The sequence below is a fragment of the Bos mutus genome, chromosome 17, assembly GCF_027580195.1.
Source record: "Bos mutus isolate GX-2022 chromosome 17, NWIPB_WYAK_1.1, whole genome shotgun sequence".
Taxonomy (NCBI): Eukaryota; Metazoa; Chordata; class Mammalia; order Artiodactyla; family Bovidae; genus Bos; species Bos mutus.
This window is the reverse complement of record NC_091633.1, coordinates 7,580,825-7,602,603: the sequence shown is the minus strand read 5'-3', so window position 1 is coordinate 7,602,603 and position 21,779 is coordinate 7,580,825. Positions and strand designations below refer to the sequence as shown.

Genomic DNA, 21,779 nt, shown 5'->3' with positions numbered 1-21,779 from the left:
CTGAGCACATCCACGCATCTCCCTGGAGATATCTAAGTGTATCTCTATGTGTCCATGCATCTGTGTGTTTATCTGTTTTCTGATTATGATGTGTATCTGTGTGATGAAGGAATCTGTGAATGAGTGAGCCAGTGGCTGTGTCTGTGTGTGTGACATGGGATGGCATGAATCTGTGTGTGGATGAGTGAGGCTGCGGCCGTGTGTGTGTGTGTGTGTGTGTGTGTGCATCCCCCCCCATGTCACTCTGCATCCCACCACTTGGGACCCCATCAATGCCGAGGCTGCCTCACCTCTGCGTTCTGAGCACTCAGCTCTCGGCGGAGGGGGCTGGCCTGGTTCTGTGCCTCTGTGTGCTGAGGGTGTCGGTGTCTGGGGGCAGTGCTGACCACCAAAAAGGCCCTCCCCGCACGGTGGCAGCCAGCCAGCCACCAAGGGCAGTCTCAGAGCTGGGACCTGTTGCTGCCCCTCCCCCCTCGGGGAGCGTGGGCGTGTGTCTGTGTGTGTCTCCGTGTGTGGCACGTCCCGCTGTTGCTGAAAGGATCTGTTCCAGGCTGATTGCACATTCTAGTGTCTCTGAGTAAGGAGACATACACATGAAATCCCTCAGAAAGGCCCAGAACTTTTACGCTCACAGAGACCCCTGTGGGGACCTGAAGAGAGCTCTGTCTAGACCCTCTTTCCATTGAAAGCTACACATTCAGATGACTGTTTCAGGGGAGAGTGGGTATAGACCGCCCCCTCCAAAAGCCTTCAGAGTAAAAACCTGCAATTTTTGTGTTCGTTGTTTCATTAAACCCAGATGTTCTATGTTCTCTCCAGGGGTTTTCACCCAGAATGGCTGTGTTTTTAAGGAAATGGTTCCACTGAGGGTCGGGGGTGTGGGGGCCAGGGCTACAAGCAGAAGAGATTGTGAGCATGTTGGAGGGAGTGATTTCTGCTCTGGGCAGGCCTCCAGTTGAGGCCCTAAACCCAGCTCTGCCACCAGCTCCCTCAATGCCCTTACGAGTTCCTTCCCCTCTCCGGGACTCAGTTTCTCCATGTCTGGAGGAGAAAGCACTGGTCCAGTGTCCTTGGAGGTCTCATCCATGTCAGTCTGCTTTGGGCTATTGGCCAGGTTGTGGGGGACACTTTGCCTCTGGTGGTCGAGGGCTGCATTTTCTCCTGTGAGCCTCTGAGTTTGACGATTGGGATGAGCTTTCTGCCTGACTGGAGGCCAAGGCCATCTGGTCTAAGGGACCTTTGCCATCCCGCTTGATGCCTGGGCAGGGGTGGGTGGGGGTGCAGAGGCAGACCTTGCAAGTTTGGGAAAGAACTCAAGTATCCATTGACCCTGAAATGCAGTCAGAGGGCAGGACTTTGCAAGCTGATGGCTGATTCTAAAATTTGCATTTCTCAGGGCTCATCATTTCGGTAATTAGTGCTTCCACTTCCTGGAGGCTACTCCAGGCTGTATCCTGTGTGCACAGTAATTTTATGAGGTCAGTGAGGTTGTCCCCATTTTACAGACACAGAAACTGAGGCTCACAGAGGAGGAGTGAGTTCCTCACGAGCACACAGCCCAGAAGGGACAGACCCTCCCAAGCCTGGTCTGGCATCAGAGCCAGGCTCTTACCCCCTAAATCACAAACACCCCCATCCATGTCTACACGGCACCACAATCTCAGTATGTGTGGGTGCTATAATTTCCATTTTACAGATGAGAAAACTGGCCCAGAGAGAGGGAGAGATGTTTCAGGGACACAGAACCAGTAAAGGGGAACAGTTTTCTGTCTCTGACCCCCCTGTTCAGCATGGGTACCCCCCCCAAGGGTATGGAAACAAATCCAGCCACACACACGCCCCCCCAAAGCAGACCTCCTCTCTCCTTTGCTTCCTCTGACCACCTCCTCGGGGAGCATCTCCAGTGGGAAGGTAAAGGGGAGCTCTTTGCTTAGAAACCTAGGAGTCAAGTCAAGTCTTCCTTCCCTGCACCCTCTGGGTTGCAGCCACATCCCTCCCTGTCACAGCCTCGCCCAGAGGTGCCTCCCATCCTTCTTTCTGGACTGGGGCAGCTTAACAGCGAGTTTCTGTAGATAAACCAAGTGGGTCTGCAAGCTTTTGTCTGAGCCATTGAAGCCACAAAGGCCAGCAGAGGCTGTGGGGCTGGAAGCGCTGTTGAGTGCTGACTCGGCCGGGCTCTGCAGATCCCACGGTGAACTAGATTGGCTGAGTCCTCTTGGGGCTGACACTCCAGTATGGTGGACAGACCCTGACAGACATCCCGGGGGTAATGTAATTAAAGGGGTAATTGCAGGCTGTGCACCAAGGTCTGGAGGAGAAGCAAGCATCACTTGGCATTACAAGAGCACGCATCCGGGAGATGTAATTGCATGCAGGTGGCTCAGGAAGGCTTCCTGGAGGAAGTGGTGTTTAAGAAACTGTGTGAAGGATACATAGGCTTTTTAGGTGAAGGTATGAGGTAGCGAGAGACAGAGGAAAAACAGTTCCTGGCAGAGGGAACTGCACACGCAAAGACTTTGTAGCTGGAGGGAGAACCACAAACTTGGAGGAATGGGCGCGGGGAGGTGGGGAGGGGGGACTCGGAAATGGCTGGAGTGCAGAGGGCTGCATGCAGAGGGGGCAGAGCATGTGGTCCTATCCTAAAAGCAAGAGGAAAGGAGCAGAGAGGACCTGAGGAATATGGAAAGAAGAGGGTGGAGCTGAAACTGATTGCCCGTCAGTTGTGCAATCTCGGACAAGCATCTGTCTTTACCTTCACACGTGTCTGGATTCTAGTTTATTGGTAATGGGGATGAAAATTACTCACCTGTCAGTATAAACCATGTGAAAACACCCACCACGTTAGCCTGAGCTTCTCCAGGACAGGAATCTTTTTTTTTCAACTGTCTCCCTCCCCAGGGACAGCTGGGGACAGGATGGCCTCAGCATGATTTCCTCCAGTCAAATCCAGCCACTCTCTCCTGGCTCCTTCCTGGCTCCCTTAGCCCTCCCCTCTTTGCTCCTCCCTGCCTCCACCCCTTTAATTTTGTTTTGGTTCCCAGAGCAGCAGGGACTGGCTTCCCGTTGCCATGACGACTGCCATTAAAGGAGCCAGCCACGTGACACGGGTTGATAACGGAAGCAAAGTGACTAACTGCGTTGTTTTCCTGCCTCTTGGCTGGGCCTGCTTGGCCTCTTAACCAAAGGGGAGAAGGCGGGGGCTTGTGGGTCGGCAGAGAGACCCCGGGAAAGAGGCTGGGGATGAGAGGAAGCCGCGTTTAGCTCTGCTCCCTGGAGCTGGCGCGAGGGCTGTTCCGGGGGGGCCATCATCACAGCGGCTGAGCCGGGCTTGTTTGGGGAGCTGAACCTCCCCGCCCCTGAGTGGGCCATCAGGGCAGGCGGGTGGGATGTGGTGAGAAGGTTGGAGGAAGTCAAGAAGGGACACAGGGGTGTTAGCCCTAGACCCTGCGGTGGCGTCCCTCTAACCCAGTGGCTCTTGAGGAAGGAGGGGGGACAATTTCGCCTCCCAGGTAGGGTTGCCAGATAGCACACAGGCCACACAGTTAAATTCAAATTTGAGATAAACAATGAGTAGTCTTTTGGAATAAATATGCATCGCTAAATCTGGCAGCCTTACCCCCCACCCACTGGGACATTTGGCAACGTCTGGAGACGTCTTCGGTTGTCAGAGCTGGAGATGCTCTGGCATTTGGTGGGGAGAGACCAGACATGCTGCTCAACATCCTGCAAAGCACAGCACAGCCCCCGTCACGAGGACGTTTCCAGCTCAGAATAGCACAGCTGGGCTGAGTGGTCCCTAGACGCTTACCTCCTTCACCCCTCACGACAGACAGCCCTAACAGGGAGACTTGCCACCTCCTCTGCTGGATACAAGAGGAACTGGAGACACGGAGATGGTCACACGGCTGGCCAGTGGAGAAGCCAGGATTCAGATCCCACTTTGCCAGGATCTGGAGGGCGGCCTCATGGCCCTTCATCCCAAAGGGCAGAGGTTGGGAACCACAAGCTTCAGCAGAGTCCCCAGAAGCCAGCTGGGGTTCCGATGTGTGTAGGGGGAGGAGATGAGTCAGAAGAGGTCCCTGAGTCCCAGCCTGTGCAGCGCTATGAATGCCCGGCTGCAGCGTCTGCCCCCTCAGAGAGTGGGGAGCTCTGGAAGATTTGTGAGCAGGGGAGGGTCTTTCTTGGAGTTCTACCTCAGGAGGTTTCAACTGGCAGCAAGAGACAGAGCTTTTCTGCCAGTTCTTAGAAGGAAACTTCCTCTCTCCTTTCCACAAATATTTCTTGAGCATCTACTAGGTGCCAGGCACTGTTGCAGGAAGATTGAGAAACGAACAAAAACAACATCCCTGCTCACATGCTCTTGAGAAGCTGTGCTCAGTCGTGGCCGACTCTGTGCGACCCCATGGACTGTAGCCCACCAGGCTCCTGTGTGCATGGGATTCTCCAGGCAAGAATACTGGAGTGGGTGGCCATGCCCTCCTCCAGGGGATCTTCCTGACCTAAGGGTCAAACCTGCGTTTCCTGCATTGGGTGTGTTCTTTACCACTAGCGCCACCTGGGAAGCTCTATTGTGAAGCTTAATAAATACATAATAAATACGTATTAGAAGCAGTGGGAGCTGTGAGAAAGATAAAGCAGGAAAGGCGGTGGAGCGTGGAGGGAAGCGTGCTCCAGAGGTGACCCTCAAGGGCGGCCTCTCTGACGGGGTGACTTGAGCAGAGTCCTGCCGGGCGGACATCTGCAGCAAGGGTGTCCCCGGCAGAAGAAACAGTGCACGCAAAGGCCTTGAGAGGGGCCAGCGATCCGCGGGGAGGCCAGCCAGGCTGGAGCAGAGTGAAAAAGAACGGAGGAGGAGGACACGGAACACGCGGCCGGTCGTGCAGGGCCTGTGGCCCTGGGAAGCTTCGGCTTTTACTCTGAGTGAGATGGAAGCTGGGTTGGGTGGGGGGGCAGGGAGGGGTTGATCACGAGAGGAGTGTGAATTCACCTACGCGTGGCTGCCAGATGGGCAGTACATGGAGGGACAAATGAGGATTCAAAGTGGTTAGGCAAGAGAGGAAACTCCTGTCTTATATTTTCTGAGCTTTCCATTCTTGAGCCGGAAATCACAGCCCCACACTCCCCCGCCGGGCCAAGCGCAGGTTCCAAAAACACTGGCCCAGTGGAAGGAATGACAGCAGGAATCCTGGGTGGGATATTTTGGGGGCGCTCTGATGCTAGCAGGGTTGACTCAAATCAGTTCATGTGTGTTGTGTTTTCAGGCTTAAGACGGCAGAAGTGCTCATGAATAATGCAGCCATATCTGCACGTGGCCCGGTTTCATGCTTGTTCTCGTGATCTGGCAATGCGGCTTCCTGGAGCTTTTGATAGTGGTGGGCTTGGGGACAATGTGACAGGGGAGTCGGGAGGGATGCTGGCTTTCCTGCTTAGGTGTAGTCTGCCCGGGTCCCCGTACAGTAACCTCCTGGGGGGCTCAGGAGAGGGTGCTGGTTGGCACGTGGGAAAGGGCATTTCCGCCTCCCCACCACATTGGGCCCACAGTTGTTGGCTGCAGACCCCAGGATGGGAGGTGAGGACACCCGAGTCCTTGTCCCCACGCTGACCCTAATAATCTGTGGCCTCCTAGCAGGCCCCTTCTCCCTGTCTCACTCTCCTGCTTTCTAAGCAGATGCGGTCGGACAGCTCAGGGATTCTAAGAACCTCCAACCATCTGATTTGGCCGGCATCACTTTCCGAGAGCCAAGTCTCCCCCATGTTTTCTCTACTCTGAATTTGCCAAGTCTGTATTTAAGACTTATTAAAAAAACTCAGTAGCTGATAAGACTTTAGAGAGCTTTCACTCAAGGGAAACAAGGGCTCTACTAAAGCCATTCTAATGGATTAAAGATTTAAAAAAGAAAAAAAAAGAACAGCATTTACTGGGCATTTTATATGAGTGACCTCACTTAAGTATCTCAGTGCCCCCTGAAGTGGATAAAATGTTCTCCATAACAGAGAAGGATATTGGGGCACAAGAGATGACCTTGCCTGCAGTCACGGAGATTGTCAGTGGTACAGCTTGGGAATTTGGCTCCAGTATCCTGCTCTGTATCACTGTGGAGCCCAAACCAGTGACCCACATGTGGTTGTGAGCGACGCCGGAAGCGTGGAGTTGGGGATAAGGCTAAGCTTTGAAAGCAGACAGCCTTGAGTTCAGGTCACAGCCCTGCCCTTTAGGGGCTGCGGGAACCTCTCGGACTTGAGTTTCCTCGTGTATCAGTCTGCTGGGGCATCATCTACCGCTCTGTTGTGCTATCATCGGAGGGCTGTTTGTGCAGGGACCAGGCACAGTGCTTGGCTCACCCACTTAAGAGTGAGATAGAACCCAGTTCAGCGTGAGAAGGACATTTTGCTCCCCTTTCTGGTCACACATCTGCTCCACTTGCAGGTCCCCTCAGCGTGGGATCGTGCTCTTCTTGGGTCAGCCTGGGGCAAAGGGGGTGAGGGGCAGGGCCAGGGCCACAGGAGGGGTGCTGTGGATGGGGAAGGGGCGTGTTTGGGGATCCAGAGGGACTGAGCCTCCTGAGTAGGAGTCCGGGAAGCTGAGTCTTGACTGACAGCATCACCATCTTGTGGTGGGCAGCTGGAGCGTCCCTCTGTGTCTGGCCACTCTTCGGTCCCCAGTGGAAGTAATTCCTCTGCCTCAGGAGGTCGGAAACCCTTGTGAGCCTGCCAGCCCTGCCGCTTAGGCACTGTGAGCCCCTGGGTGAGGCGACTAGGAGGGCTGGACTCGAGTGGGGGTGGGTGGCATATTTTCCTCTCTTTTAGTGGTGCAAGAAGATAGGAGATGAGTAGTTTTTGCTTGGAGGTTTATTTGGTGCTTTTTCTTTGCAAAATCTTGAAGGAATTCAGTTTCTGGGTGTTTGTAAAGGACAGTGACAGGACCTTTTGCAGTAGACCTCCATACAAAAATCGGATACCTGAAGCCCCAGGAGATCAAGAGGCTTGGTGATACTTTCAGTGTTCAGTGAATTCTCCTCTAATTATTATTTAGTTCATTATGTTGAAATAGAACATTGGAATTAGAGCAGCTATTATTTTTCTTTTTTAAAAAAAAAATAAAGACATCTTTACCACTACCATTTATTAAACACTAAGTGCTTAGCTCTGGCTCATTTAATCCACAAAGCAGTCTTCCTTTAGGGTAGGTACAGATTGCAGTTCCTCTTTACTGATGAAGAAACTGAAGCTGAGAGGTTAAGAAACCAGACTAAGGAAGGTCGCACAGCTGCGAAGCAGCACAGCTGGGTATTTTAGCCAGCCCCACCCAATTCAAGTTGGATCATAACTTGCTAACAAAACTAGTTCAGTAAATAAATAAATCTACAAGTATAAAACAGAAAGGGAAAGAGAGGCTAAGAAGTGGATATATCGGTGCAAGGGTTTGGGAAGCTGTGGAGTGACCCGCTTTAGGTACGGCTGTATCCAGGGGTTCCAATGATGTCATCTCTCCATCTCCCTGTGCTGCTTTTTCTCTATATAAGCTTTATGCTCTGTCTGTCTCTATGGGGAGGTCGAGTGTTGCCCAGCTGCTCTCAGGGCACAACCTGCCAGCTTGGCATCAACAGAAACCAAACTTCCCTTCCCTGTGGTTCTAGCGGAAGTCTCAGGATTAGATTTCATGGGACCAACCTGGGTCGTGTGCTCTTTTTGCGCCAGTGGCCGCGGGATGGATTCCTCTCCTCCGACTGATCAAGCCTGGGAGGGCAGAGTGTAGAGTCAGCCCTGTGAGAGTAAAGGAGGGGGCCCAGAGGAGAGTCGAGGCGAAACGTCCAGACAGGGGGGTGGAACTCCGGCCAGGAAACCACAGGCGTCCACCTCGACAGCCTGAGGGCGCTGTGTTTGGAGCTCAGCCCCTCACGGTGGAAGTGACCGCTCTGATGCCCCGTGCCTGGCTGTGATCCCGGTGCTGCCTGGCGACCTACTGCGTGCAGGTGTCTGCCCAGTCAGAGATTTCTACTCCGGGGTGTGCAAACCCTGAAACTGTACGAACACTCTGTACTTGCCATACAGAGAGGGTATCCTCCCTTCTCCTCAGGACCCGTAAAGGATCCACAGCCCAAATACTCCAGTACGGTAGGTGTTCTTCACTGTGGTTTTAAATAAATCTTTCACCAAGTTTATAAAAGAAAACACCCTGCAAGGTGCTGGGATACAAAGATCCCAGTACAGTTCCCCGCCCTCCACATGCTCAGAAATGGTGGTGTCTCCTAATTTCTAACCCAGTGAGTCTTCTAATAATAATAACAAGCCCTAATAGCAATCATGCTGCTGCTACTGCTGCTAAGTTGCTTCAGTCGTGTCCGACTCTGTGCGACCCCATAGACGGCAGCCCACTAGGCTCCTCTGTCCCTGGGATTCTCCAGGCAAGAACACTGGAGTGGGTTGCCATTTCCTTCTCCAATGCATGAAAGTGAAAAGTGAAGGTGAAGTCACTCAGTTGTGTCCAACTCCTAGCAACCTCATGGACTGCAGCCCACCAGGCTCCTCCATCCATGGGATCCTCCAGGCAAGAGTACTGGAGTGGGGTGCCATTGCCTTCTCCATAGCAATCATAGTGAGCATTTATTGGCCACCTACTGTATTCCAGACTGGCACTGTCCAGTGTGAACTACTAGCCTCATGTGCCTATTTACATTTAAATCAAGTAAAATTAAATTTAAAATACTGTTCCTCAACCTCACAGGGTACCTTTCATACTCAATAGCCCCACAAGGCAACTATACTGTATTGGACAACGCAGGGATGGAGCATGTCCAGAAAGTTCTGTCATGTTCTAGACAGCATGCTAAGTGCTTTATATCCATTGATGTACGTAATCTTTAAAAAATCCTTAATGAATAGGACCTACCCCTGAGGCAGGGATGTCGTTGTTCTTGATGAGTCACTAAGTCATGCCAGGCTCCTCTGTCCTCCGTCTTCAGAGTTTGCTCAAATTCGTGTCCACTGAGTCAGTGATGCTATTTAACCATCTCATCCTCTGCTGCCCCTTTCTCCCTTTGCCTTCAATCTTTCCCAGCATCAAGGTCTTTTCCATTGAGTGGACTCTTCACATCAGGTGGATAAAGTATTGGAGCTTCGGCTTCAGCATCAGTCCTTCCAATGAAATATTCAGGGTTGATTTCCTGTAGGATTGACTGGTTTGATCTTTTTGCTGTCCAAGGGACTGTCAAGAGTCTTCTCCAACACTACAGTCTGAAGGCATCAATTCTTTGGCACTCAGCCTCCTTTATGGCCCAGGGCTTACATCCGTACATGACCCCTGGAAAAGCCATGGCTTTGACTATTTAGGTCCTATTTATCATCCCATTTTACAGATGAGTAAACCAAAGCACAGAGGAAGTGAAGTACTTGCCCAAGGTCACAGGTGGTAAAAACCAGGATTCCACCCAACCCTTAGACACAGTATCTCACTGCTTTTCCTCCCAAGGTTTGCTGGAGGTGGCTACTCCATTTTCTGGTCCACACTGTGTGAACCATCTGGGAATTCCATTTCTTACTTTCCTGTGCCCCCTACACCTCCGAATTTCAGGCAGCCTTCCAGAGAATCTCGGCACCGTCTGGAGTCTGTGTGCACCTTCTTTATCCACAAGGCCCGTGGGTCTGCAGAAACAGGGAGTGTTGCCAGGCGAGCCGCCACACGCAGTGGGCAGGGCACCTAGAAGAAAGCTGGCGGGGATCCAGGGTATGAGCTCAGGATATGAAACACTTGGGCCCTTTCCCCTGGGGATGGGGGCAGTTGGGGCAGCTGTCTTTGAGGCTCCTCCGTCTCCACCATTGACTGGGTATAGGAGTATTGGCTGAAAGGACATTTTGCCCAAGGTGCTCCCTGGCAAGTGCTCTTAGCATCAGGCACTGGGGGAGGCTTCTTGTCAAGGGGTGTCTAGGGTACCCGTGCAGGGCGTCCGGTTGGTGGGAACCCCATTCTCAGCCCCAGAACACCTCTCCTTCCAGGCCTGGCTGGCTGGCTGGCCAGTCCTCCGACTCTTGGGAAGCGATGCAGGTTTCCTATTTATACGCACTATTTATAGCACATCAGTAAACCATTAACTGGGCCGGGCTGGCAGCAGGCTGGGAGAGGCGTTTGCTTCTCCTGCAAGCCCCACAGCTACCTTTAGGGTCGTTAAGAGTGAGGAACTGGAGGGAGGGTTTTTCTAACCGTCTGAAGACTCGCATGCGACCGTCTCATCATTTATTTGTCTGCTCACTCACCATCACACGGATGGGCGGATGGGCCGGCAGAAAGATGCCCCTGGGGCTTTGCCTTCCCTAGTTGTGGATGTGGCGGGCAGGACGGGAGGATGTGGGCGGGGAGGGTGCGGCAGGTCAGTCCCGGAACTGCAGGTGAGAGACAGTCCAGAGAGGGAAGCCTTGATCCATTCCCTGTGGTCGCCGAGGTCCTAACTGAGGTCTTCAGACCCCAGCTCTGCGAGACCCCGAAGGCTCCCCACGGCCCATGCAGACTGAGGGCGCGGAGGAGTGCCTTATCCTGTCTGCCCAAAAGCTGGAACCCCTGCCAACATCCTCCATGAGCGGCAGAGTGAGGGAAAGACATTTAAAAAAAAACAGACTTTATTTTTAAAAGCAGTTTTAGGTTCACTGTAAAAATTAAGTGGAAAGTAGAGAGATTTCCCTTATACTCCCCACCTCCACTTCCCTGTGGGCTTCCCTTGTGGCTCAGCTGGTAAAAAGTCCGCCTGCAATGCGGGAGACCTGGGCTTGATCCCTGGATTGGGAAGATCTCCTGGAGAATGGATAGGCTGCCCAGTCCAGTATTCTGGCCTGGAAAATGGGCTCTATAGTCCATGGGGTTGCAAAGAGTTGGACAGGACTGAGCAACTTTCACTTTCACTTTCCCCACCCCCACACATGGACAGCCTCCCCAATTATGGACCCTCCGCCACCAAAGTGGGACATTTGCTAACAATGGACGAACCTACACGAACGCATCATTGTCACCCCAAGTTCATAGTTACATGAGGCTTCACTCTCAGTGATGTACATTCTGTGGGTCTGGACCAATGCATGAGGACAGGTATCCACCATTAGAGTATCACACAGAATACTCTCGTGCATGCGTGCTAAGTCTCTTCAGTCGCGTCCAACTCTGCGACCCTTTGGACTGCAGCCCACCAGGCTCTTCTCTGCCTATAGGATGCTCCAGGCAAGACTATCAGAGTGGGTTGCCATGCCCTCCTCCAGGGGATCTTCCCGACCCAGGGATTGAACCCCGCATCTCTTATGTCTCTTGAATGGCCGACGGGCTCTTCACCACTGAGCCACCTGGGAAGAATACTCTCAGTACCCTAAAAACCGCCCGTGCTCATCTCTCTCTCTCTCTCCCCCCAGCCCCTGGGAACCGCCGATGCTCTTACTGTCTCCATAGTTTTGACTTGTCCAGAATGTCCTACAGGTGGAGTCATGCCGTATGTTGCCTTTTCAGATTGGCTTTTTTCATTTAGGGAACCGATGAGTGGCAGAGAGAGGGAGCTAGGAGGTAAGCTGGGAGAGGTGCGTGATGAAAGATGAAAGATGCCGGCTGGGGTAGAGTGGAGCTGGCAGGTGCTGCTGGACTGCAGCTGTGACGGTGACACTGGGCTGCGCCGGGCTGAGGGAACAGGTGCATTGTCCACCTGGCTGCTGGGGTCCCCACCGTGACCTGGGACTGCAGAGCAGGAGACCTGGATTCAGATCGCAGCCTCTTCACAGGCCCGACGATCTTTGTCCCTCCCAGGTCCACCGCTTCCTTGGGAAAATGAGAATAATAACGACAATACCTGTATTATTGTGAGTCTCTGGGCTCACTTTTGTAAAGCGCCTACCCAGCATGCAGGAAACATCTGTATGTGTCTGTTGAATGAATGAATGCGTCTACTGCGTGCCAGGCTCGGTACAGGGCAGACAGTCATGGGTTTGAATCCCTGCCCTGCCGTTTGAAAACCTTGTGCTCTTGGGAAGTCGTTTAGTCTCGCTGAGACTCAGCTTCCTCATCTGTAACATGGGGAGAGTAATTGTGCCCATTTTTCCGAATTATCACAAGGACTGGATGAGATAAACCCCCTAAACACAGTGCCAGGCACAGTGAGGCCCTTATAAGTAAATGCTGGTTGTTCTTACGTAGAACAGATGCAGGAAGCACCTGCTGTGCGGCTGCTGTGAGGTTCAGCGCTCTGTGTTGAGCTGTCTAAGTGTTTATGTATATTTTGGATATTAACCCTTATCAGTCATATCATTTGCATATATCTTCTCCCACTCTGTTTAGATTGTCTTTTTGTCTTGTCGATGGTTTCCCTTGCTGTACAAACAGCTTTTAAGTTTAATCAGGCCCCGTTTGTTTATTTTTGCTTTTATTTCTTTTGCCTTCGGAGGCAGAGCCAAGAGACACTGCTAATGGAACGTATTATCTTATGCCCGTGAGGCACCACTAAGATGAATAGTAATATAGCACTAATGTGGATAGTACTCGCTGTACGGATGGGAATGCTGAGGCTCGGAGAAGGGACACGGTTTGCCCGAGACCACGAGTGTGTTAGCTGGGATCTGAATCCTGGAAGTTGTGCTGTGGGTGTTATTCGTGTGTGCGCTCAGTCGTGACTGACTCTCTGCGACCCCTGTGGCCCACCAGGCTCCTCTGTCCATGGAGTTTCCCAGGCAAGAATACTGAAGTGGGTTGCCCTTGCCTCCTCTGGGGGATCTTCCCAACCCAGGAATCGAACTCGCCTCTCTTGCGTCTCCTGCACTGATAGGCGGCTTCTTTACCTGGAACAGATAGGGGTGGGCAGAGCCTCACATCAACTTGAGGGCATCTCAGGAGGGAGTGAGAAACTCACGTTACCTGGTTCCAAGTCTGAGCATTTGGCTGGTTTTCCAGAGCTGGAGTTGGAGGTAGGAGGTAGGGTGTCGGGTGCAGAGGACTGCGGAAGCCAAGGTCAGCTAGTGGGAGTCACGTGGGTCGCCCGGAAGGGGTGCACGTGTGACTGAGAAGGGACAAGATGTGGTTGGAAGGGAAGGTGGGGGCCACATGGAAGCGGTCACGAGTTGCAGGGCGGTCCCATCCGGGTCCAGCCCCCACATCTGTGTCTGTGCTTTGGAGCTTCCCAGAATATTCCCGTCCCCTCCCCCTCCCCCACCCATCAGGCCGGTTCCAGCCCCTCCCACCTCTCACCGCCTGCGCGCCTCGCCCGTAAAAAATTGAAAAATGCAGAGCCGCCAGCTATTTCCATGTAGTGCTTTTCCCTGCCACACCGTCCATACATCTGTTCCTTCCTTTGAGCTCCAGGGCCCCTCTGTGGGGGCAGTAGCAGGAGGAAACTTTTACCCTCTGCTTTCCAGCTGGTGAATCCGAAACCCAGAGAGTTCGTTTCTACTTGTACTTCAGAACTTGAGCATCACCTCCTCCAGGAAGCCCTCCCTGATCTCCCCACCTCCCCAGTTTCCTTGCTATTATGTTCTCATAGAACCAAGTTTTTCGCTGCAGAGAATTGGTCTCACTTCACACTGGTTGGTGTGATTTAGTTAATATCTTTCCACTCAGCTGGACTGTGACCTCCATGAGGACAGAGACTGAATCTGCTCACTGCCTGATGCCAGACGCGGAGGAGGTGCCCTATGAATGTTGAGTGAAGGAGTGTGTTTTGGTTCATGTGATCCATGCTGGGAAGGCAGGTGTCAGTGGAATGTGGAAGAGGCACACTTATCCCCGCTTGGGATACAGAGAGTTCAGGAAGGCTCCCAGGAGGAGGGGACACCTGAGCTGAAGCCCAAGTTGCAGTTAGCGAGCTGGAGTGTGCATGGAGGGGCGTCTGGCAGAAGGCACCACGTGGGCAAAGGCGTGGAGGGGAGCCCATCGCGTTGCCCCTGGGGACCCACATCCAGGAGTCAGCTGTTCCAGGCAGGATTGGAAATACTGGCCTCTTACGGTGTGTGCATCTTGCTCTCAGCATCCGGAGTGCCTGCAGAGGGGCCAGCCCATCCACCACTCACGCCCTCACCCCAGTCATTGTTGAGGGGGCCTCTGTGTCACATCCCTCTTCTCCCCACTTTCCCCACATGCTGAGAGTTATTTTTAAAACCACCTCAAAGGCCCTCCAGGCATCCTAATTTAGTGGTCCTCTCCATTGAGTTTCTTGAAGAGTTGTTAAAAGTCAGGCTGCTTGGGGGCCTTCATCTCAGAAGCTGATGCTGCCTCAGCATTAGTCACCCGCCTGCACGGCCAGGCACCGACCCTGAGACCCCAGCTGGGGTGGGAACGCTCCTCGCTGGCCTCCGAGGAGCAGGTGGCAGCTCCAGGGGTGTTTATTTAGGCCTCCTATGGGCCACAGGCACTGCGCTGGGTGCTGTAAACAGGAGGTCCCTGTTTGTGGATGGCTCTTGAGCTGAGAGGGCTTTCTACATTATAAACAGCTGTAAAAACAAAAGAGACTCATTTAGACCATAGGTGGCTGAAAAGGAGTTTGCCAGATTTAGCAAATGAAAATTCAGAATGCCCAATTCAATTTGGATTTCAACATGCACCATGCACTCTTTAGGACATACTTATGCTAAATATATATTTATCTGAAACTTACATTTCACTGGGCATCCTATGTTTTATGTGGCAGCCTTGTCCCAAAGCCTGAAACATTTGCTGTCTGACTCGTTGTAGAAGTAGTTTGTCAACCCCAGCCTTACACAAGAGCAAACATGATCCATCAGAAGGGCTTAGGACACTGCCTGTAACCCAGTTCCACAAGCACTGGATGCCGGTATTAGTGTTATTAATATAATCAGAGTGATCACCAAATATATACCGAACTGCTTGTCCAGTCACTGCCCTAGGGGCCCAAGGTTTACTTGGGAGAGACGGACACTGAGCAGGCAAATCCACAGCTGTGTAGTGACCATCAGGCCTCGATGAGTTCTAAGGTGCCACGTACGACGCTCTGCTTTAGGGCAGTTCTGAGCGCTGTGCCTGTTTTGTCTTTGGAATCTCCCCATAGCCCTGTGAGGTGGTGCAAAACATCGTCCCCATTTCACAGACGAGGAAACTGAGGCCTAGGATTCCCCCAGCTAACAGCAGAGGTAGAGTTTGACCGCAACCTAGTGGCTCCAAGCCCACGTTCTTACGTCACTAAAGTGCCTCCCTTTATACCGTGGCAGCTGTGTGCTGGGTCCCACTTAAGGCCCCCTGCCCGTATTTTCCACAGCCCTTAATGACGGTCCTGCATACTGGGCCAAGTGATTCCCATCAGGGGCTTGCAGGGGGTGAACACAGCACAGCGTGAGGAGGCAGGGAGGAGAAGCAAGGTGATTTGGAACCTAGCAGGGCTCCAGGTGGGCAGCATGAGAGTACCTGGGTGTGGGCAGGTGGCAGGTGTGAGGAGGAGAGAGACAGGATGGCCTGGGGGGCCCCCCAGGAGCCCCCTTCCAGCTGTGCAGATTGGTCCGGATTTCCCTGCCTCCCTTCAGAGATGAATCCTCCTTTTATGCTGTTTAAATATTTGCAGGTGGAGGGAGGTTGGGGTGAAGGAGGGCGGGGCATTTTTCTGAATGGTTGCAGGGTGAGGCCGGAGGTGCAGGGCAGCTGCTCCAGGCCTGACGTGGAGCGGGGGCTGGGCCACAGCCAGAGCAAGTTGAGGTTGCTCGCCTGAATAGAGCTGAAGGGCCTCCTAGTTCCTGCACACCCTCATGAAATCCACCCCAGGCAGGGCAGTGAACCTGACCGTCACTGTCATCTCAAGAGTCACTACTGTTTGTAGAATCCCTATATGTGCTAGGCACTGTGTCCACGATCTCATTCAGGCCTCACGTTGGCCTGGTGAGGTGAGGTGCTAAGACCCCCACACACACCGTTTTCCAGATGGGGAAGCTTGTCCAGCGTCAGGCAGGCAGTGAGTGGCCAAGGACTTGGCCCCAGGTCAGTGACTCCACCTCCCAAGCTCTTAGCCTCTCTCACCTGCCTCCCGACATCTTATCCTTAGAGCTGAGAAGCTGGTTCCAAAAGGAGCAAGCTCCCCATCTTTGGAGGAATGCAAGCCAATGTTGGAGGACTCCTGAGAATGGAACTGGAGAGGGATCGCAGCTTCCTGACCACTGTGACCTTTGAGGTCCCCCGGTGCCTCTGAAGGGTCCCCACAATGGTTAGCAGAGTCACATCTGAGTGAGCCAGGTCTCCTGACTCCTAGTTCAACGCCTCTTTCCAGCCCCAAGTTGGGAGAAACCGAGGAGTCCCGCCTCACAAATTTCTCAGCACCTGACCCATGACTGGGCAAGACTGGAGGCAGGACTCCAGGTCAGGCTGTCAGGCAGACCTGGGTTCAAGTCCTGGCTGTGTGACCTTCAGGCAGGTCGTATAAACTCTCCATGCCTCACTTTATCCATCTTTAAAGTAGGGGATAATAATGGTCTATTGATTAAATCAGACTTTCTATACAGCTCACCTGGCACTTAGTAGGTACTGTTAGTAAACATTTTCTTTAATAACAAAAGCAGAATGATAAGACAAAAGGAAAATAACAAAAGCATTTGCTTCACAATGGCCTCTGGCTTCTGCAGAGAGAGACAAAGTATTATTAGAACAAAGGCCCTGGGTTTGTCCAGGCACTGCCCTAGGGGCTCAAGGTTTCCTTGGGAGAGATGATCACTGAACGGTTTCACGTGGTGATGACCCACAGATCCACAGACATGTAGTGACCATCAGGCCCTGGGTCTGAGTCCTGACTCTTCATGGCCCGGGTGAGATTAGCTAATTCTGTGTTTGTGTATCCGTTTCCCCATCTGTAAAATGGGAATAACTTGGGAAATGGCCTCCTTAAGGTTGTGTTTACAAAAACAGTCCCCAGAGCATAGCAAGTGCCCCCCAAAAAGGTAAGAGTACTCTTTAGTGCCATAAAGCTCCTACTGTGTGCTGGCCCGGCCTGCCCTTTCACCAGCGACGTCCCATTTAATCCCCAGCACAGCCCTGCAGGGGTGACAGGTTCCACTTCACAGTTGAGGAAGCCGAAGTGGCAGCAGGGGGGTGACCTGACTGTGCCCACACGGGACACTGGTGGCTGAGCCGGGGTGGGAACGCAGGTCTGTGTGGCTCCAGAGCAGCGCCAGCCACAGCCACCGCCTCCATGCCGCCAAGATGGGGCATGACTCCTGGGCCCAGGCTTGGGAAGTCACACTGGATGCCAGGATGCCACCCTGCCACCCGCACTGTCTCCACACCACCCCGTGGTCCTTCCGAGCTGTCTGCCTCCAAAGTGGACTGTGCTCAAGACCATGTCTGGTGGCCTGAGAGGGGGAAGGTGGTTGAGAGTTTGAGAGGTCCTCTGTGGCTGCCAGGCCCTCTTCCCCCGCCCACAGTGCTGGCCAGTCCTCGGGGATGGTCTCCCCCAACTCACGCAGGAGTGGGCAGCAGCTTCTTTCTTCCCGCCACAAGACCATGCCCTCTTCTGCAGGATTCTCAGTGACCTTCCTGGGCAGGCTCCCACGGCATTGCCTTTTCATTTCCTCCCTGGCCTCTGGCTGTCGGCCTGTTATTAACTTCTGGGGAGATACTCTAGCCCACATCTGGGAGCCAGCGGAAGTGGGCAGGGGTCTTTACTCACCAGAACCCCTCCTTCAGGCTGAGAACACCTCAGTGCTGCGTTCTCCCCTCCAGCCCCCACCCTGGATCCATGCCCAAGGCTCCTCCCTGCAGCCAGCTTCCTGACTGTGTGACCTCAAGACCTGAGTTTCAGGATCCACAGATGTAAGCAAACAGTCTTCTCTGCTCCGCAGATTTTGAACTTGAGACAGGGCATGTGTGCAGTCAGGGTGCCGATAGGAAGCAGATGGCTCCCCCAAACTGAGGACATTAGGATGAATTTAATAAAAGGCTGTTGACTACGGCGAGGGAAGGATGCTGAGAGACCGCAGGAAGCGTGCAGCACTCTGTGATATTAACACTGGGAAGCCAGGAGCCACCACTGCCCACAGCCTGACCAGGGTGTGAGAAAGGCATTCCCAGAAGGAGCTTGCTGTGTGGGGAGGGTCCCTGGACACAGCCGTGACTGCCGCGTCTCTTCTGTGAGGATTTGGGGGCAGTTCCCTGTTTTATATCCTCCCCCACCCTTCCCTACTCTCTCCTGCCCTCCGTCTCCATCTCCTTAGCTCCTCTGTGCAGTCTGAGCATGCAGAAGATCGCTTGAGGGTCTTGATAACCACCCTGGGGTTTCTGATTCAGTAGGTCCAGGTGAGGCCGAGCGTTTGTATCTGTAACCAGTTCCCATCTGGCGCCTCTCGGCCCCTCCTGGAGCAGCTCTGCCAGTCCCCATTGCAAGTGGCTCTTAGGACTAAGGGCCGCTCCAGCCCAGGACTGTCTGACTCCATCCCCTTGGCTCTCCCTACCTCGAGCTCAGTACCCAAGGGCTGATTCTCCTGCCTCCTGCCCAGATGAGTTCCCCCTGCATTTGTATCATTTGCAACTTGTCCCTGGAGATTGCTGTCCAGACGCGTTGATGGGAGGTCAGTGCTGAGATGGAGGTCAGGATGCAGGAGGTTTTTGGGGGCCCACTCTTGGGGTCAGGTCCAGGGGAGGTGAGGCGGAGCAGCGGGAGTGGGCGGAGGAAGAAGTTGGGCCCTGATCTGGTCTCTACAGAAGCCCCCGGCAGCCCCCACCAGCCCCGTGGGGAGCTGGGAGGGCCCCTGTGAGCTGTCCCTTATGAGGGCAAGGATGCCGGATCTGTCACAGCCATGCATCATTCCCTGTACGGCACCCACCCCCCCGATCTCAGGAAGGAGCGAGACTTTGGAGGGGCTATCTGTGCAGCTGAGGTGACCCTGTTCCGAGGGGCCAGCAGCTCTCCCAGCCTCCGGTCCTCATGGGATCCGAGTGGTGCCTTGTGGCAGCTGCCACATCATCAGAACCGTCTCACGGCCCACCCCCCTCCCTGCCCTCCTCTCTCTGTCCCAGAGGCCCATGGCCCCTGCACCCCACACTCTTCCTTCCTCTGCAGCCCCAAACCAAAAAGCCCTCTAGCTAGCACTCAAGTGCACAGAGCAACCCCCCACCCAGTTTTTTTGCCCCCAGAGCAAAACACCTGCCATGGTTTTGCCGCCAGCGGACCTCTGAATCTTCACTTTGCTTGGCCAGGCCCTCCTGCAGCCCCAAGAAGTAAAAGCACCCCCACCAAGGCCCCGCCCCGCTTGCACTTCATCAGTGTTACCTGCCACGCGCCACGGGTCGGGGTGCCCCAGGCCTTCCGGAGAGAGAGGAACATGGCAGAGGTGTGAGTCTGCCCAGGCTGCCATAGCAGGGTACCACACGCTCGGCAGCTTGAACAGCAGGAATGCATTTCCTCGGAGTTCTGGTGGCTGGAAGTCCAAGATCAAGGTGTCGGCAGGACGGGTTCCTTCCAAGGGCCTCGTGGGAAGGGTCTGTGCCGGGTGCCCCACCGGCTGCCAATGACTGTCTGCTCCCTGTATCTTCACGTGCTCGTCCTCTGTGACCATCCATGTTCAGATTTCCTCTTCGTGTAAGGACCCCAGATGATAACAGATTCAGGCTCGCTCTGAATGTCCTGATTTCCACTTAATCACTCTGTACAGATCTCATCTCCAAATGCCGTCATGTTCTGAGGAACCGAAGGATAAGATTTCAAGATACGTATTTGGTGGGGGGCCAGGGAGGGCCGCAGCTGAACCTGTAACATTAGGGGAGATGACGGTTTAGAGGATTGGAAAGACGGTGACAAGGAAAGGGAAGGGAAAGAGTTTAAGGCATCCCGAGCAGGTATTTGAGGTCAGAGAGAGGGGGAAACCACAGCCCTGAGGGGCGGTGCCAGGCTCAGGGCACCTCCTAGTTGATGGCCGAACCAGAAGTCAAAGCTGAGGGATTTTTCACGTGCCCTCAAGAAGCTCACAGCCTCCTTTTCTGGAGGGAGCTGATGGGCCTGGTCATCTCCGCACTCACCGTGGCGGAGGAGGCGGCTGGGCAGCAGGGTCCCCGCGTCAGAGCCACTCCAGAGGGTGACCGGCAGATGGCCACCTCCAAGGAACAGGAGGATGTCGGCAGGAGGGCTGTGACCTGCTTAAAAGGGAGCCAGGCCTCTCTCTGGAAGGAGCTGGGGCCTGCCATGGCATGGGGCGGTCAGGCTTTGACCCTCCCCGCCACCCTGCACTTCCCCTGCAAGAGCTGTCCTGCTGCTAAAAGAAACACACAGGCCCGCAGAGTCAGACGTTCTTGTGCTCAGTCGGCGAGCTGCGAAAACATGCCCCTCCTGTGTGTTTCTCCTCTGCTCTCACCTGTCCCCCACACAGTACTTTCCACACAATTCTCTGACACCACCTGAGTGTCCTATAGTTAACTCAGTTCTGACACCATCTACCCAGGGGTGGCATCAGATCCTACAGGTTAAGGGCCCAGTCCCATAATACTGATCCCCACCCCCCAATTTCAGGCACCGATCACAAATTTCAGGCTGTTCCTTGTACTTCTGGCAGACTGGCTGTAGATCAGGGCTCCCAGCTCCTAACCCCATCATAGTGCAAGTTTGGGTTTCGGCGGATGAATATTGGAGGACCCTGAGCTGCCTTTTGCAAAGGAAAGGAGTGTGCCCCCTCCTCCATCTCAGTTTCCTCCTTAAAAGGCGAGGGTGTTACCGTGCCGTTCTTACGCTGATCCAGAGAGGTGAGGCAGGTAGGAGAGAGCTTTGGAAGCAGTGATACACGCAGGAACTACAATTCTTGCTCTCTCTGTCCACCTGCTTGCAACCCTCCTTCACACCCTGTGCGGGCTGCCCTTGGTGGCCGTGTTTCCCCTGGGAGGTTAATTTTGGTTTTGTTTTTAATTTGGTTTTACCTGTATGATGGCATGTTGTAGAAGGAGCGCGACCACTGGCGTGAGGTAAACCTGGTTCCAAGCCCTGAACCCGCTCCTCACCAGCTGTGTGACCCTGTGCGGGTTACTCTACCTCCCTGTGCCGTTGCTTGCTCCAGGGATCAGTATGCTGCTGCTCTATTTACCCATGATTATAGTGACTGGAGAATTCCATGGACAGAGTCCATGGGGTCGCCAAGAGTCAGACACGGCTGAGCGTGTTTCGCATAGTGACAAGAAAGCTTATTTTTTTTCCCCCAGACTAAAATATTCTACCAAAGCAGAAAGTCAGTCATGATCCTTCAAGTCGTTCATTAGTCAAACACAACTTTATTGAGCACCAGCTGTGTGCTGGAGATATGGTTGTAAATCAGGGAGATATGGAGTGCTTGCCCTCATGGGATCGACAGCTTGGCAAGGGGGACAGGTGCTAACAAAATCAGCATCAATATGATGAGTGTTACGAAAGCAGCCACCGTAAGGACCTCAAGCCAGGAGATTTAACCAAAACAGCTAATGTTTCAGACAGGATCAGAATTAGCAGTGAAGGAGGCCAAAGGCGAGGTTCTAGGCAGGGCAGTACCTGAGGAAATACAGCTAGAAGCTGGAGGGGCTGGAGCCACGGTGAGAAACACTGTTACAGGTTGGAATTCCAGCTCTGCTCCTTCCTAGCTATGTGGCCTTGGGTGGCTTTGCTCATCTTCCTGAGCTTGGTTTCCCCATTTGTTAAGGGAGCCAATTCCACAGGCTTGGTTAGCTAGGGTTCAGGCTTTGAAATGCCACTGGCAGAGCCTGGCTTGGAGCTTGCTGGGCCGGGAGATCAGGAGCTGTTCACAAGGCAGGTGCTGACTTGGTTGTGTCAGGGCGGGGGTGGCGTGCCAGCTCGGGTGGGCACTGCCATGTGATTTTCTGGAGA

General features: G+C 53.6%; 1 protein-coding gene across 2 annotated transcripts in view; it reads left to right on the top strand.

The window, feature by feature from the left end:
• The window catches only part of SGSM1 (small G protein signaling modulator 1), a 73,444-nt gene that overhangs the window by 1,104 nt on the left and 50,561 nt on the right, over positions 1-21,779 (top strand). The gene's annotated exons all lie outside the window — the stretch shown is intronic.